Consider the following 12,769-nt stretch of genomic DNA (forward strand, 5'->3'; position numbering starts at 1 on the left):
AAATAATCTGACAGGCTATCTATCATCAACAGTAAAAAGTGCGAAGCAACCAATAAAAACAGACTACTAGAAAATTCTAAGACAGTCCCAGGAAACTATATAAAGCACTTTCATCACTGTTTATAAGTGACAGCCAAAGGATGATGATGTGGAGGGAGTAGTCACCAAAAATCAAGCATACCTCAGAGCCTGTCCTGACCAGTCTACTGGGAAATACCCTTATATCCACATGGACTTTCAATTGATGATGATCTTCAACAAAGTCAACATTCAGTTGCTGGGTCTTCTTCAGTGAAATATAGGTCGAACAAACCTTACAACCTTAAATCCTGTTATTAAATTTTATCTCCACTCAAAACTATTTCAATCACCTTTCTGTTCAATTTCCCAAATTAATTCAGGCAGTTAAATCAGCCTAACCATTCAATTCATTACCCTTTTATTTATTCTATCCTAATGCTGTAAACAGCTTTAAAACAAACGAAGCAAACTGAATACCTGCCTAGACTTCTAATCTTCTTCTGAGTTGACAAACACCCCATTCTGAAAGACCTTAGAAAACTAGTCACAGTTTGTAAGTAGCAAGTCGCACAGTAGTAAGAGTTCGATATGAAGTCCTTCCTTTTCTCAGTCTCTTCCTTTGCCCATTAGTAACTGCAGCAGAATTCTCATTACTTCACAGTAAATACTTTAGTCATTAAAATCTTAAAGCAAAAAAGATACACTGATGTTTCCTGAAACCATATATATATATATATATATATAAACATATATATATATATATATGAGGAAGCATCAGAGTGTACACGTGTGCATACGTATGTAAAACATACAACAATTTGGGAATACACACACACACACAAATATACATAGTGTAAAACAGGGAATTTAACTTGCACGTATTTTTAGAAGGGGGTGTGTTCTGTGTTTAAATACACAGACACACACAGCAGAAAAAGCCATTGGCATGGGAGAAAAGCAGGGATAAAAATGGAAAAGCAAAAAGAGACTGCAAAAGATTTAGCATACTTTACAGATGAGGGAATGGTACCTACATAAAAAAAATACGTCAGATAATTTCATCTTGATGGAACTAAAATGACTACTATGTTTAAGTGTGCCATGAAAATATAAATAAACAGGACTTGCCACCCACCAGTGCAGAGAGGGAACTTTGGGGAAAATGAAGAAAAGCATGTCTCATTAATGTCAATGTGTTTTGAAAAGAGAGATGTGTGACCACCTTTCACACTACACAATATTCTCACGAACAATAGTTTTTCCTTGGTAGTGCAATTTAACCTGTGCTGCTGTAGTGTACAGGGAAAACTACAGATGAGAAAATAAGTTGGGTCACTATACTACTTTATCCCTTTCAGATTACATAAGAACTTAACAGTACTGTCACTGAAAGTTCAGCTAATGTTGAATTTCGGATTTTTGATTAAAATAGCACCTTATTGGTATTTTATTGGTCAATTCATGCAAAACTTTACAGGATGAATTTGCGAACAAGTGATTTTTTTTTAAGTGTTCCTTAGTTGCAAGAATAATGTTTGTTAATTAATCCCACAAACAGTGCTTGTACAAAATCACTATAGTAGTGGGTTTTTTTAATGCTTTTACACTACTCTGCAACAATATACAGTACTATTGATGATCAGGGCTCTTGGAGGTCTCTAACTCATAAAGCCAACACTACTCAAAGTAGAATTAATAGAAAATAAGCCAACAACAACAGAATACAAAAAATTGCTTATGGGGACAAATCTGTGCATATACCGGAGAAGCAATCCAAGAATATACTGACAAGTAATTCAAACCAAAGAATGCTGTACTGTGATGTACAACTGTGATGTATGTTGTTAGCATCTCTTAGTCTAATTTATTTTCATATGGCAAGAAACATGAGATTTACCATCCCCAAACTGTAACACTCTTACAGTATGTTCAGCTGGAATCCAAAGGATTAAATTACATCGAGTTACTGGAAAGTATAGAATATACAAGTCCCAGCATAATACTGACTACTCTTTAGAGTTAGCTCGAAGGCCAATGTCATTAAAATCAGTTCACTGTGATGCTGGATTTGATGAAAGGAGATCTTTAGCATATACACAGAGAGTGCTGCATTTTCTTTCTATAACAATTAGGAATGCCCAGGATTCTGAATATCTGGAGTTGGGGAGGTAGAATTTCCTTATGGAGAACCATCCATTCGGGAACTTACTCTTTCAATTTGTCCTGTAGAGACTCAGCTATCTGACCTTCAGGGTGATGGGGAACAGTCACAGATTTTTGCCTGAAGGGGTCAGAGGCTGAGAATTTATCTATTTTAAAAAATAATGGGTTGAGTCAAAGCTAAGCAATGGCCTACTTGTCAAACCAGCCTGTTCTGTGCATTAGAAACATAAATCATAATTTTAAATTACCTGTTTCTATTTCCAAAGCATATTCGTAGAGATTAAGGCCCCTACTGATATATAAATGTGTATATTGTTGTTGTTAGTATTATTACTATTTCCTTAGTCAATCACTGCCTATGGATTTGCATGCATATCTTTCTGGTGTTGTCATGGGGTAAAAAATAACTTTTAAAAATATTAAATACCATCAGGTGGGAGAATGGTAGCCTATCGTGTTTTTCTCAAAAGAAGACCATTTTAGATCACAGCAATTTACCTTCATAATATATCCAAGAGTATTGGTACTGAACGTTTAAAATAATGTTACATCTACTTTCCTCCTGGCCCCCAAAATCACACCAATTAATGCCACAATCTAATTGTATTTAAATCAGTCAGGTGTTTGCTACTGACTTCTACAGGGCATCAATGGAATTCACGCATTATCACATTGCAGTAGTGATGGGGTAAACACTGATATATTCCAGCTTGGCTAGGGTTATGGTATTTTCCAACAGCAAGGTTGCTCATTTTAAAAAATATTTAAAAAAAAGACATACATTGTATGCTTGCAGCCTTCATTAAAAAGTGGGCCAGGAATATTTATGCATTACAAAATTTAAAATTGTTGTTACTTGTTTAATTCTTTTTTAACTTTTGTAAATTAATGTTTCAGCTTGATCTTTTTAAATTATTGCAAGCCTCTTTGAATCCCATCTTGGGAGATACACAGGATATAAATTCAATAATTCAGTAATTCAATTGAATAGAGAATACACACAGAAAAGAAAACCCACATCATATATGTACACAGAAGGGCCACAAGGGCAGATGTGTGGGCGGATTAGAATGAAATCTACTGTATGTCCTGCGTACATACCTGCACACTAGGTACGATAGATCCAGAGATTTAAAGACTCAATGCCTTCTTCTGCACTATATGCTTGAAACCTATTCAGATATTTACACTCCCCATTTTAGAGAAATACTGCTGCCAACAGCCAGCGGGGGGAAAGTACACAAATCAAAATATGTTACCTTTGTTCAAACAATACTGCTGTTCATTATATAATAGAAACTGTCATACTTAATCTCCCAGGAACCCAGAAATGGTAGATTCCTTGGCCAGAGGTAGTTTGAAATGGTTTGAGGCAAAACTGAAACATAGTATTTAAGTAAATCTTGCAGAAGAACATAAACACGATTGATGAACTTTTTACATCATCTTCCACATACAAAATTTTGAGCTGCACAAATGAACTTCAAAACCCTGGAAAATGGCAAGCATTATCTGTGGTATAAGCTTTGCAGTAGATTGGTTATGCCACCTTTTCTTCCTTGTTATTGTGAGAAATTTAAGTTATATATATATATATGAAAAAGAGAAACTTGGAATACCAATAACAGTCTATATTCAATCTCCAGGGAAGAATTCTACTTAAATTCTATTTACGTACATACATAGCCAGTTTCCAAGTATAGTATTTCAATATTACAGTGTAAGTTACTTTGATATTATCTATGAAATCATGTGGTAAGTACCAATTTGGTATCTGGACGGTTTCCAAGTTTTATTTGGTAAAAGGAGATTCAAAACCAAATCAAATAAACTCATGGTTTTTTTAAAAAAAATCTGATTTGAAATACAATGTAGTATTGGGTACTAAGTAATATTTCTGTATCAAAATTCATATAACATATGATATATAAACTAGTTAATTTATAGTACCAGAATCAAATAGCTTTCCTCTGTTGTTTTCATGTGCCTACAAATCATTTCTGAGCTATGGCAACCCTAAGGAAAAGCTATCATGGGGTTTTCCGGGCAAAATTTCTTCAGAGGATTTTTGCCATTGTCTGCCTCTAAGACTTCAGAGGAGGGTTTCCACACCCAACTGGGGATTCAAGCCCTGGTTTCCCAAAATCCTAGTGCAACCCTCAAAACCATTACACCACACTTTATGATACAATTTTGCTACATCACCTTAATGCTAGTAAACTGACTTAAACAACTCATTCATTACAAATATCTGGTACATCATGATATTATTGACCAAAACATATTAACATACTCTGTATTAACAGTGGAGAAGGTGAGCACTTAAAGATTACAGATTCATAACCAAAGATTCCTAGCTATCTAATTTTATTGCAGAAGCTCAAAAAGACTGTTGGCTCAATTGTTCCACAACAACTACATGCCAGGGGTACGTCCCTTTTTCAAGCCACACATCGGAATGCATTTTTCCCTCAAGCGCAAATTACAAGAAACAGTCCAACACGAATCATCTACAGATGATAAAGTCCTTGAATAGCATGATGCTGAAATGAAACTTAAAGACTGAGAGACATGTCTAGGATTTGAATCCTAGGGAGAACTGACATTTTAAAATGTTGTGCCACTGAATTATAGTTCTCTCCTTTGGGTGGGGTACTCTTTGACTGGGTGGAGTACCTCCCCTAAAGGGAGGAAAAACTGGCAGAAGCTGACTTGCCCTTTGAGAGATTCTGAAGTTTGCCAGCTTATGAAGTCGCACCAGCATCAACTTCACCAAGACATCTCTTGCCTAATCTAGTTACAGACAGAAAGTCCCATGGGTGTGAAAAGTCTAACTTGGGAATGGAAATGGGAAATGTGACGGCAAAAGATGATAAAGCAAATACTAGGCTTTAAAAGTTTAAACTATAATTACCATCATATCCACCAAACTATGAATCACTGACTGTTCCCCTTCTTAGCAGGCATCACAATCATACAGTCAAAAGGAATACAAAAGGAGCAGCAATAGAATGAAATGACGGATGCATTTTTAATTATTTTTGTTAATTTTTTGGTTAAGTGAAAACAGACTGATCACTCTTTGCTGTGCCATTATTCCATTGCTTCAGCTTACTTTTTTTTTTTTTGCCTTACCTTAACCAATATAAACTATCCTTTGACATATTTGTTTTTCAAAATTACTATGTGATCTGTGAATAGCAATTATTATTCCAAAGACGAATTGATTCATGAAATACGGAGAAGGAATGAGGGAGAAGAAAAAAATGATAATATGTTTCAAAACTTTGTGGAGAATCTGCTCTTTTTGCAATGAATATAAGCTATCATAACCTAAAATTCACCAGTATTTGCAGAATACATAGAAATCCAAGCACAGCTCAGTAGGAAAGCTTGTTTAAAAAAATATAATCATAATAATAATAATAATAACTAATTGAAAACGAGAATAAAAGTAACTGCATCAAAAGGGTCTTTCTTCCTCAGACTTCCAGCCTGGTTTTTCTTAAGTTTTTTTTTTTTTTTTTAAAAACCAAATGGCACTAAAACCAATCCAGAACATTATTAAAAGTTAAAAGCTACCAATTACTTCTGTCTGTTCTTTTAAAGCAAAGTTTGGCATTACGTCAGACGGTTTAAAGAAAACAAGAGAGAGAGCGTACAAGAGAGAAAGAGAGAGGGGAAAAGTTTCCTTCTTGTATAAATAAAACCACCAGGGAAAGGTGTCTAGCCTCTTGTAAAGAGTCTACTGCAAGTTTTAAAAACGGCTAGTTACATTTTCAAAAATTAAATATTTTTATTTAACTAAATTTCAGCAAAAGAAGAAAAGTAAATCTGTGTTTAAGGGACAAAAGAAAACTTCTCATGTAGGAAATTCCATTGATTCCCAACAGCTTTGGAATCAGAGAATGCATTTGAAGATGCCTACAAATAAAATGAGCAAGAAACTTTAATATAATTCACAGAGTTCTCGAACAAGGAGAGTCGTCTTCAGAAATTAGCAACAGATATCACCCAAGTTCCACATACATGTCTCTGGGTGCGTATCTGTGTATGCACACTCATATTACAATCACTAAAATTGTCTTCAGATACAGAAAAATCCTGTATTTACAACATGCATACATAGGTTTGATAGGAAATTTATCGGACACTATAGAGTGGGTTATTAGAAAAAGCAGAAACTCTCCATGTGCACGGATAATGAAGCATACAGAAAATCATGCTGAATTTGTAATACATGGTGAGGAAAGTCTTGAATATGACATTTCTGTTTTATCTAACTTGGCAAGGTAGCTGCCGCTTATATGGACCTCTCAAGCCAGAAGTAATTTGGTGACACATGACGACTACGGACTAGGCCATGAACTAAGCAACTAGAAACTAGTGGGAATGAGCAGATAATGGGATTAAAATTATGGGAAGAACTATACCTTCTTACAACTGTCAATAGTTGCACAGTGCAAAATTAAAGCATTGCCCACCAAATAAGAATTTTGTTCCCAAATGAAATTTTCCTTCAGTCCCCAAATTTCTAGTATAGCTAACAATGAAACACTGACAACTGTTCACACCTAGAAATCTTTCATTTGCTGTTTTCACATTTCCTTGGTCACTTTGCCGGCCCCTTTTGTTTGGGTGCCTACATTGTATTTCTCAACGCTTAACTGAAGTTTTAAGTTACTGCAACGTTAGAAATGTGGACAGTAAATTTCATGGGGAGATGAATTTTTATGGGGGGTGCAATGCTCTCATGCTCCCCCTAACCATGTAGCTACACCCCTAAAGCCACTTCAGGATCTTTTTTCCATCCAAATTCCAAACTAAAGGGTTTTGCAGGGGGAATATGTGGAATAGTACCCAGTCATATACTACCTTTTTAAAAATGCTTAAATGTGAGACACTTGGCTATACAATGGAAGCTTTTACAGTACAGCATCATTGAAATAACCAAGACGGAAGAAAACCACTTTAGGGCCAAGGATTTTGCAGGCTGATGATACTAGCATCAGCCAGTACTCTTAATCAAATACCTTTCCAGATATTATAAATTAATGCAAAAGTCATTCTAAAATTCAAACATCTTTGGTAAAAATTCATCACACAATGCTTAGACTATTTCAAATTGCTATAAGGTGTTTTCTCTCAACTTAATCCTTGACTCCACTAGCCAATTTTGAACTGATCAAGTCACGTTGAAGTCAACATTCCTTATTACCAGAAAGAATAGAAAGGTGTAAGATTGAACATGCAGTAAACAGGTTTTGAGCTAATAATTTCAAATCTAACTACATTGTGAATTAACTCAAACTGATAGTTACTTGGATCAGCAGTACAATTCTATATATGTCGATTTGCAAACATAATATGCTATGTCCAATTAGGCTTTCTCCCAAGTAAGCGTGTATAGGATTACTTATAGCCTTAAACTGATTCAAGCTGCAATCTTGGGCTGACCTATCTGAAGTAAGTCCTAATGAATTTAACAGTTCTTATTTCCTAAGTAAGCTTCTTCACACTAGATAGCACTGCAGTCAGATAACACAATCACACGCACCATTTCCTGGGAGTAAATCATAATATATATACAAGATATTACTTCTGAGTAAATACAGATAGTTCTGGACTAGGTTATGGAGCTAACTGGCTTAAATTGAAGGACTAAAGTTTTATTGGTTTATATGTCCTATTTTGAAAAGTTATCAGAATCAATAGAATAAAACAACCATTGATTTCCTTCTTATCTTGCACTGAAACTAATCACAGAACTATCAAAACAGCCTATATTTGGGTGAAGATTTTAACTGTCAAAACTTAATCATAGCTATTTTAACAGTACATAAGAAGTTCAAAAATCATGATACAGGTTTTAATAATACTCTCTTTCCTTTCTTTTTTTTTAACCACTATTCGGAATAAAACATTATCTGCAGAGAAACAAAAATGTGCAACAGGTATGCTCTAATTAACTTCTCCAGTGGTCAGTAATCAGTGATATTTTAAGGTAATTATTAACTTGTAATGTTCAAGCTTTAATCATTAGATCATTCAACTATGGGTACAATCATAAAATGATTAGACAGAATAATAAAGAATTAATTTGTGGGACAAAGTATTAGATTATTTTTACACTCATTCTGATGCTACTGAAATAAGGAAGGAAGAAGAATGTAACAAAGCTTATCTTTCTAACAATAATGTCAAAAAAGCATCTATGTATTTATATTTGAAATATGGGAAAGTCATCAATATATGGTTAGACAGCTAAATCATCTGAAACTCTTTAGCGGAGTAAAGGCCATGCCAACTTTATAATAGTCACAGGGGCGTAAGGCTTCCCTTTTACCTGACATCTTGAAAAGGGTAAAACTAGCCAAAAAATACTTTCCTGTATTTTTCTCTCAAAAAAAATTTTTTTATTTGTATAAGGCTCATTTTAAACATCCATATTTTGAACAGTGAGGTACAGTACTTGGCACTGCAAGTTCTACCTAAGGCTGCCAAAAACACAAATCCAAACTACCTCACCAGTTGTCTTGAGGAAACTAAATTAAGCAAAAGCAAACACAAACTGGAAAATTGTCAGTCTGCTGGGATGAATGGATTCATTTAATACACTAACCAAAAATTTGAACATCAGAACACATTGCTGTCTGAAGTCAATAATTTGACCAACTCCCTGATCCCAACCCGATTACGGGAAAAGTAAGTCTCAACAATTCATATTAGCTTAAATCCATCTAAATAGTCCTGAAATCATGACCTATAAGTTTCTGCATTGTTTTGACAGAACTGAAACAAACTGGTATTAATTCCCACTTAGCTTTTCTGCAAAAAAAAAAAAAAAAACCAAAAAACTTTTATCAGCTAGATATGCTCAAAATGTTTAGCCACAGACCTTGAATATTTCACCATAAACCTCTTAACTAGGTTAGGTGTGATACAGCAGGTTTTTAAGACAATCAACCTTGTCGGTAGGGATACAGGTAATATCTCATAAGGATTCAATTAATATTATTACCTGTAATAGATCAGCCCTATACATTCAGACACATACAGACAGACGCTAAAAGTTTTACTGACGATGTATAGGAATGGTGAAAACCACGTTTTCAGGTTTCATACATATTTTTCTGAAAGGACATATCTGAAATTAGTATTTGGAGAGTCACGGATAACCAACAGTATAGCCATTTCCAAAGATGGCTCTATAAAGCAAGTGTCTTCACACCTTAACATCAACGAGTAATTAGTTAATGTGGCCTTAATGACCAGAAAACACAAAGCAGTCCCTAAGAGTTTCAGCCAGTATGAAAAACAAAATATAGTCTGAATGCCGAAATTCAACAAGCAGCTACTGCAAGAAGCAATTCTACAAGTACAGAAACTTTTACTGTCCCCATTAACAGAGCTACGCTATGCAAATAGTCTACATGCATATACATTCTTTGTGAATACTTACACAGCAAAAGCAGAATGTGGTAAAAGATTTATTAAGACTGCAGTACTGTACACAATTACTCAAGAGTATATTAGTAATCAGAGGGAGACTTATTCCTGATAAAACCACTAAGACTTATACTGCAAAAAATGATATATTAAATTTTATATTGTGGGATCACAGCTATACTCAACAAGTATAGCACATTATTTCATAGATACATAAACCTTCATTCTGTTAAACACACACACACACACACACAACACTGTGTGCTTTATTGTTAGAAAGCGTGCAGTGTACTGTCCCACAAAAACCTGATGTTATTAGTGTGTACTTGAGGCAATAAATTAAATTAAAAACTAATAAAAATGGCGAAATTTATCCACTGAGACTTCAAACAGTAGGTTGTACAAGTGGCTACTTTGGGGAAGCAACTGTGAACTTCTTCAGGCTATTCCAGAGTAAATCATCACCAGAACAGCTTATATTCCGCAAATGAAAATATACATAGTGAGGCCCAAATATTTTCTGTCCTAACCAAAGAAATGGAGGCTGAAAACAATCAGAAGTTTGTCATGAACTTGCATTAAGGTATAAAGATAAACACTCAGGCTCCATTAAAAAATGAGTTTATTTTCTGCATTACTGGCTCACACACACACACTGAGAAGTATCACAGCGCGTTCTAAACAAAATTCCCTATTAAGTAACAGCTCTAAACTTAATCGTATAAGTTTTAAGTTGTGAATATGACACTCAGAAGCTGAATATTTAACTAGTCAGCTGCATAATAGTATCAATAATGATGCATAACCAATAATGTACAGTTTAAGCAATCTTATACCTCTTTAAAAAAAAAAAACCAGGAAGGCCACTGTGCCTTTTTCTTAAAGGGAGGGGAAAAACTGAAGTCCTCCATTTGTTTGGATTAGCCATCTCTGTAGCAAACTTTCACTACAGACGTTTTTCAAAAAAGCCTTGCAAAATGTTGATATCATTTCCAGACGGTTTTGTCAGCATCACGATTTACAGGAAATAGTTGGTGTTCTCATGAAAGCCCTGCATTTACTCTCAGAAGCAAGGGGACTTTTTTTAAAACTTTCACAGCAGTCCACTTTTGGTAATATTTTGAATCTGTCACTCTGATGAAATATTTGAAAAGCTTTTCTCGCCTAATGGATGCACTGCAAACATGAGGACTGGCATGGCCTTCTGTTCAGAAAGGACTACTGTAAACTTTTATAGCTGTTTTGTCATCATAGGGGACTCATAAGGAACTAACTCTTATCATTAATTTACACTTCATATGCGTAACTCCGCTTCCTACCTTATCAATGTTACATGTGATAAAATATTTTTACGAGTCAAATATGTCAAGAGAACTGTTGTTGAAGCATCCAACAGCAACGCACTAGGAGCATTTCTTAACGGTGGGGAGGGGGATATAAAAAATAATAACAGGCTGTCGGCCTTCTTAAAATAAGCATTGTACAAAAGTCTGGCAAAACACACCCCAGAAGTCCATATGTCCCCTTTATGGTTGTTATTATTATCTTCATCATCACTTATTTTATTACTGACATTAACAAGTTGTACCATCAACAATGCGCTAGAAGTGCACATATTTATGCACACGATTGGGCATCAATGCCTCTTCCTAATTCCCCCTTTGCCCTTTTTTCTTAATCATACTTTCTCCAATTCTGTTCAAAACTTTCTTGGTCACTGGCAACAGGGAGAAGGCAGAGTCAATTCCTCAGAGGACTGCCTCATATTTACTTTTACCGTTTGGCCTCTGAATTTTTCTCCCTCCCCCCCCCCCCTTTCAGTGAATGAAATTCAAGTTTGATATGTGTGGGTGGGAAAATAAAATAGGGGCTTACACTTTATGGACTTCTGGCTGGTGGCTAAGTCTTTGTTTTAAAAAAAAGATCTGGCAGAGGTCTTAAAACTCTTTAATAACACCTTATTTACCAGAAGAAACTCTAGCTATAGATATAGACATTGGTACAGATATAGATACAGATATAAATACAAGTAAACCTACTCGATCAAGACCTCAAGAGGGAAATTCTCCTGACCAAAAGAGCACAATTCAATCCAAGCAAGCGCTATGAAGTATCCCTCTAAAATCAAAAGCAGAGATGGGGGGCAGGAAGACCCCGTGGAAGAGAAAGTGTCAAGGACCAACAACCCCTCCTCTGTCTTTTAATAACAAATGTTTCAATAACAAAACCTCTGCCAACCTCCTTCCCTTACGCTTTGGATCACACTGTTATTAGCAATCTTGCCTTCTTGGAGAGTTAGGAAGTTTCTATCTCTTCTTCATTCATTCACTTCTTTAAAAGGGGATGAGGGGCAGAGTATAAAACCTGTCGCACACATCCCAAATCCAAGCAAGATGTGGGGGAGGAGAGGATGTAAAGAAAACGACTAGGAGCTGGGCAAAGTAACTTCTAACTGTGCACAGTCTCCTGGCCTTTGAAAAGAGGAAAGTTCTTCTTCACCCTTTTTCAAAGACCAGTGTGTCACATTTTCAAGTTGGTGGAGGGAGAGGGGAGAAAGAGACCAAGCTGAAAACCTCCTGTTTCCCCCCTCACCCAACCCCCACATCATTCTATAAAGTCTTACCCTTGACCATATCCATCATCCTTCTCTTGTCTTCCTCCAAAGAAGTTACACAGAGAGAGAAGACCCTCCCCTCCCTGGAGAGAAATAAAACAAAACCCCAAACTTACTACTTTTCATGATGGTCTTGCATCTAAGGCTGGACTTTTTGCCTCGATCCCCATTTTAAAGAAGAAGGAGAGAGAGAAGGAGAAAACTTCTTCCAAGAGCAATTCAAAAAGTGTGCAAAAGGCTTCAGAGGTTTGCAAAGGGAAAGAAATGTTTTTAAAAAATGGGGGAGGAGGAGAGATGAGGGGCTGCACTTGGGATGCAAAAGTAGAAAAGCCACACACACACACACACCTAAAAAGAGGATTAAAACCAAAGCTTCACACAGAGAAAGGGGAGTCAGGAGAGACACCAGCAGCTTTAGAAGTTGTTGGGTTTGGGGATTTTCTTTCCTTCTTGTTGCTGTTGTTGTTGTTGTTGTTGGGGAGGCAGGGAGGGAGGGAGGGAGGCAAAGGGGGAAGGGCTTCC

General features: G+C 35.8%; 1 protein-coding gene across 6 annotated transcripts in view; it reads right to left on the minus strand.

The window, feature by feature from the left end:
• The window catches only part of TRPS1 (transcriptional repressor GATA binding 1), a 339,869-nt gene that overhangs the window by 325,313 nt on the left and 1,787 nt on the right, over window positions 1-12,769 (minus strand). The window contains exon 1 of one of the 6 annotated variants that reach the window (XM_089517861.1): window positions 12,364-12,382. The exons of the other annotated variants lie outside the window; for them this stretch is intronic. The gene's annotated coding sequence lies outside the window, so the exon portion shown is untranslated. Of the gene's footprint in view, window positions 1-12,363; window positions 12,383-12,769 lie in introns of those variants that run through there. 6 annotated transcript variants of the gene reach the window in all.

Source organism: Sceloporus occidentalis, unplaced genomic scaffold, assembly GCF_023333645.1.
Source record: "Sceloporus occidentalis isolate IW3139 unplaced genomic scaffold, rSceOcc1.0.p SCAF_3, whole genome shotgun sequence".
NCBI lineage: Eukaryota > Metazoa > Chordata > Lepidosauria > Squamata > Phrynosomatidae > Sceloporus > Sceloporus occidentalis.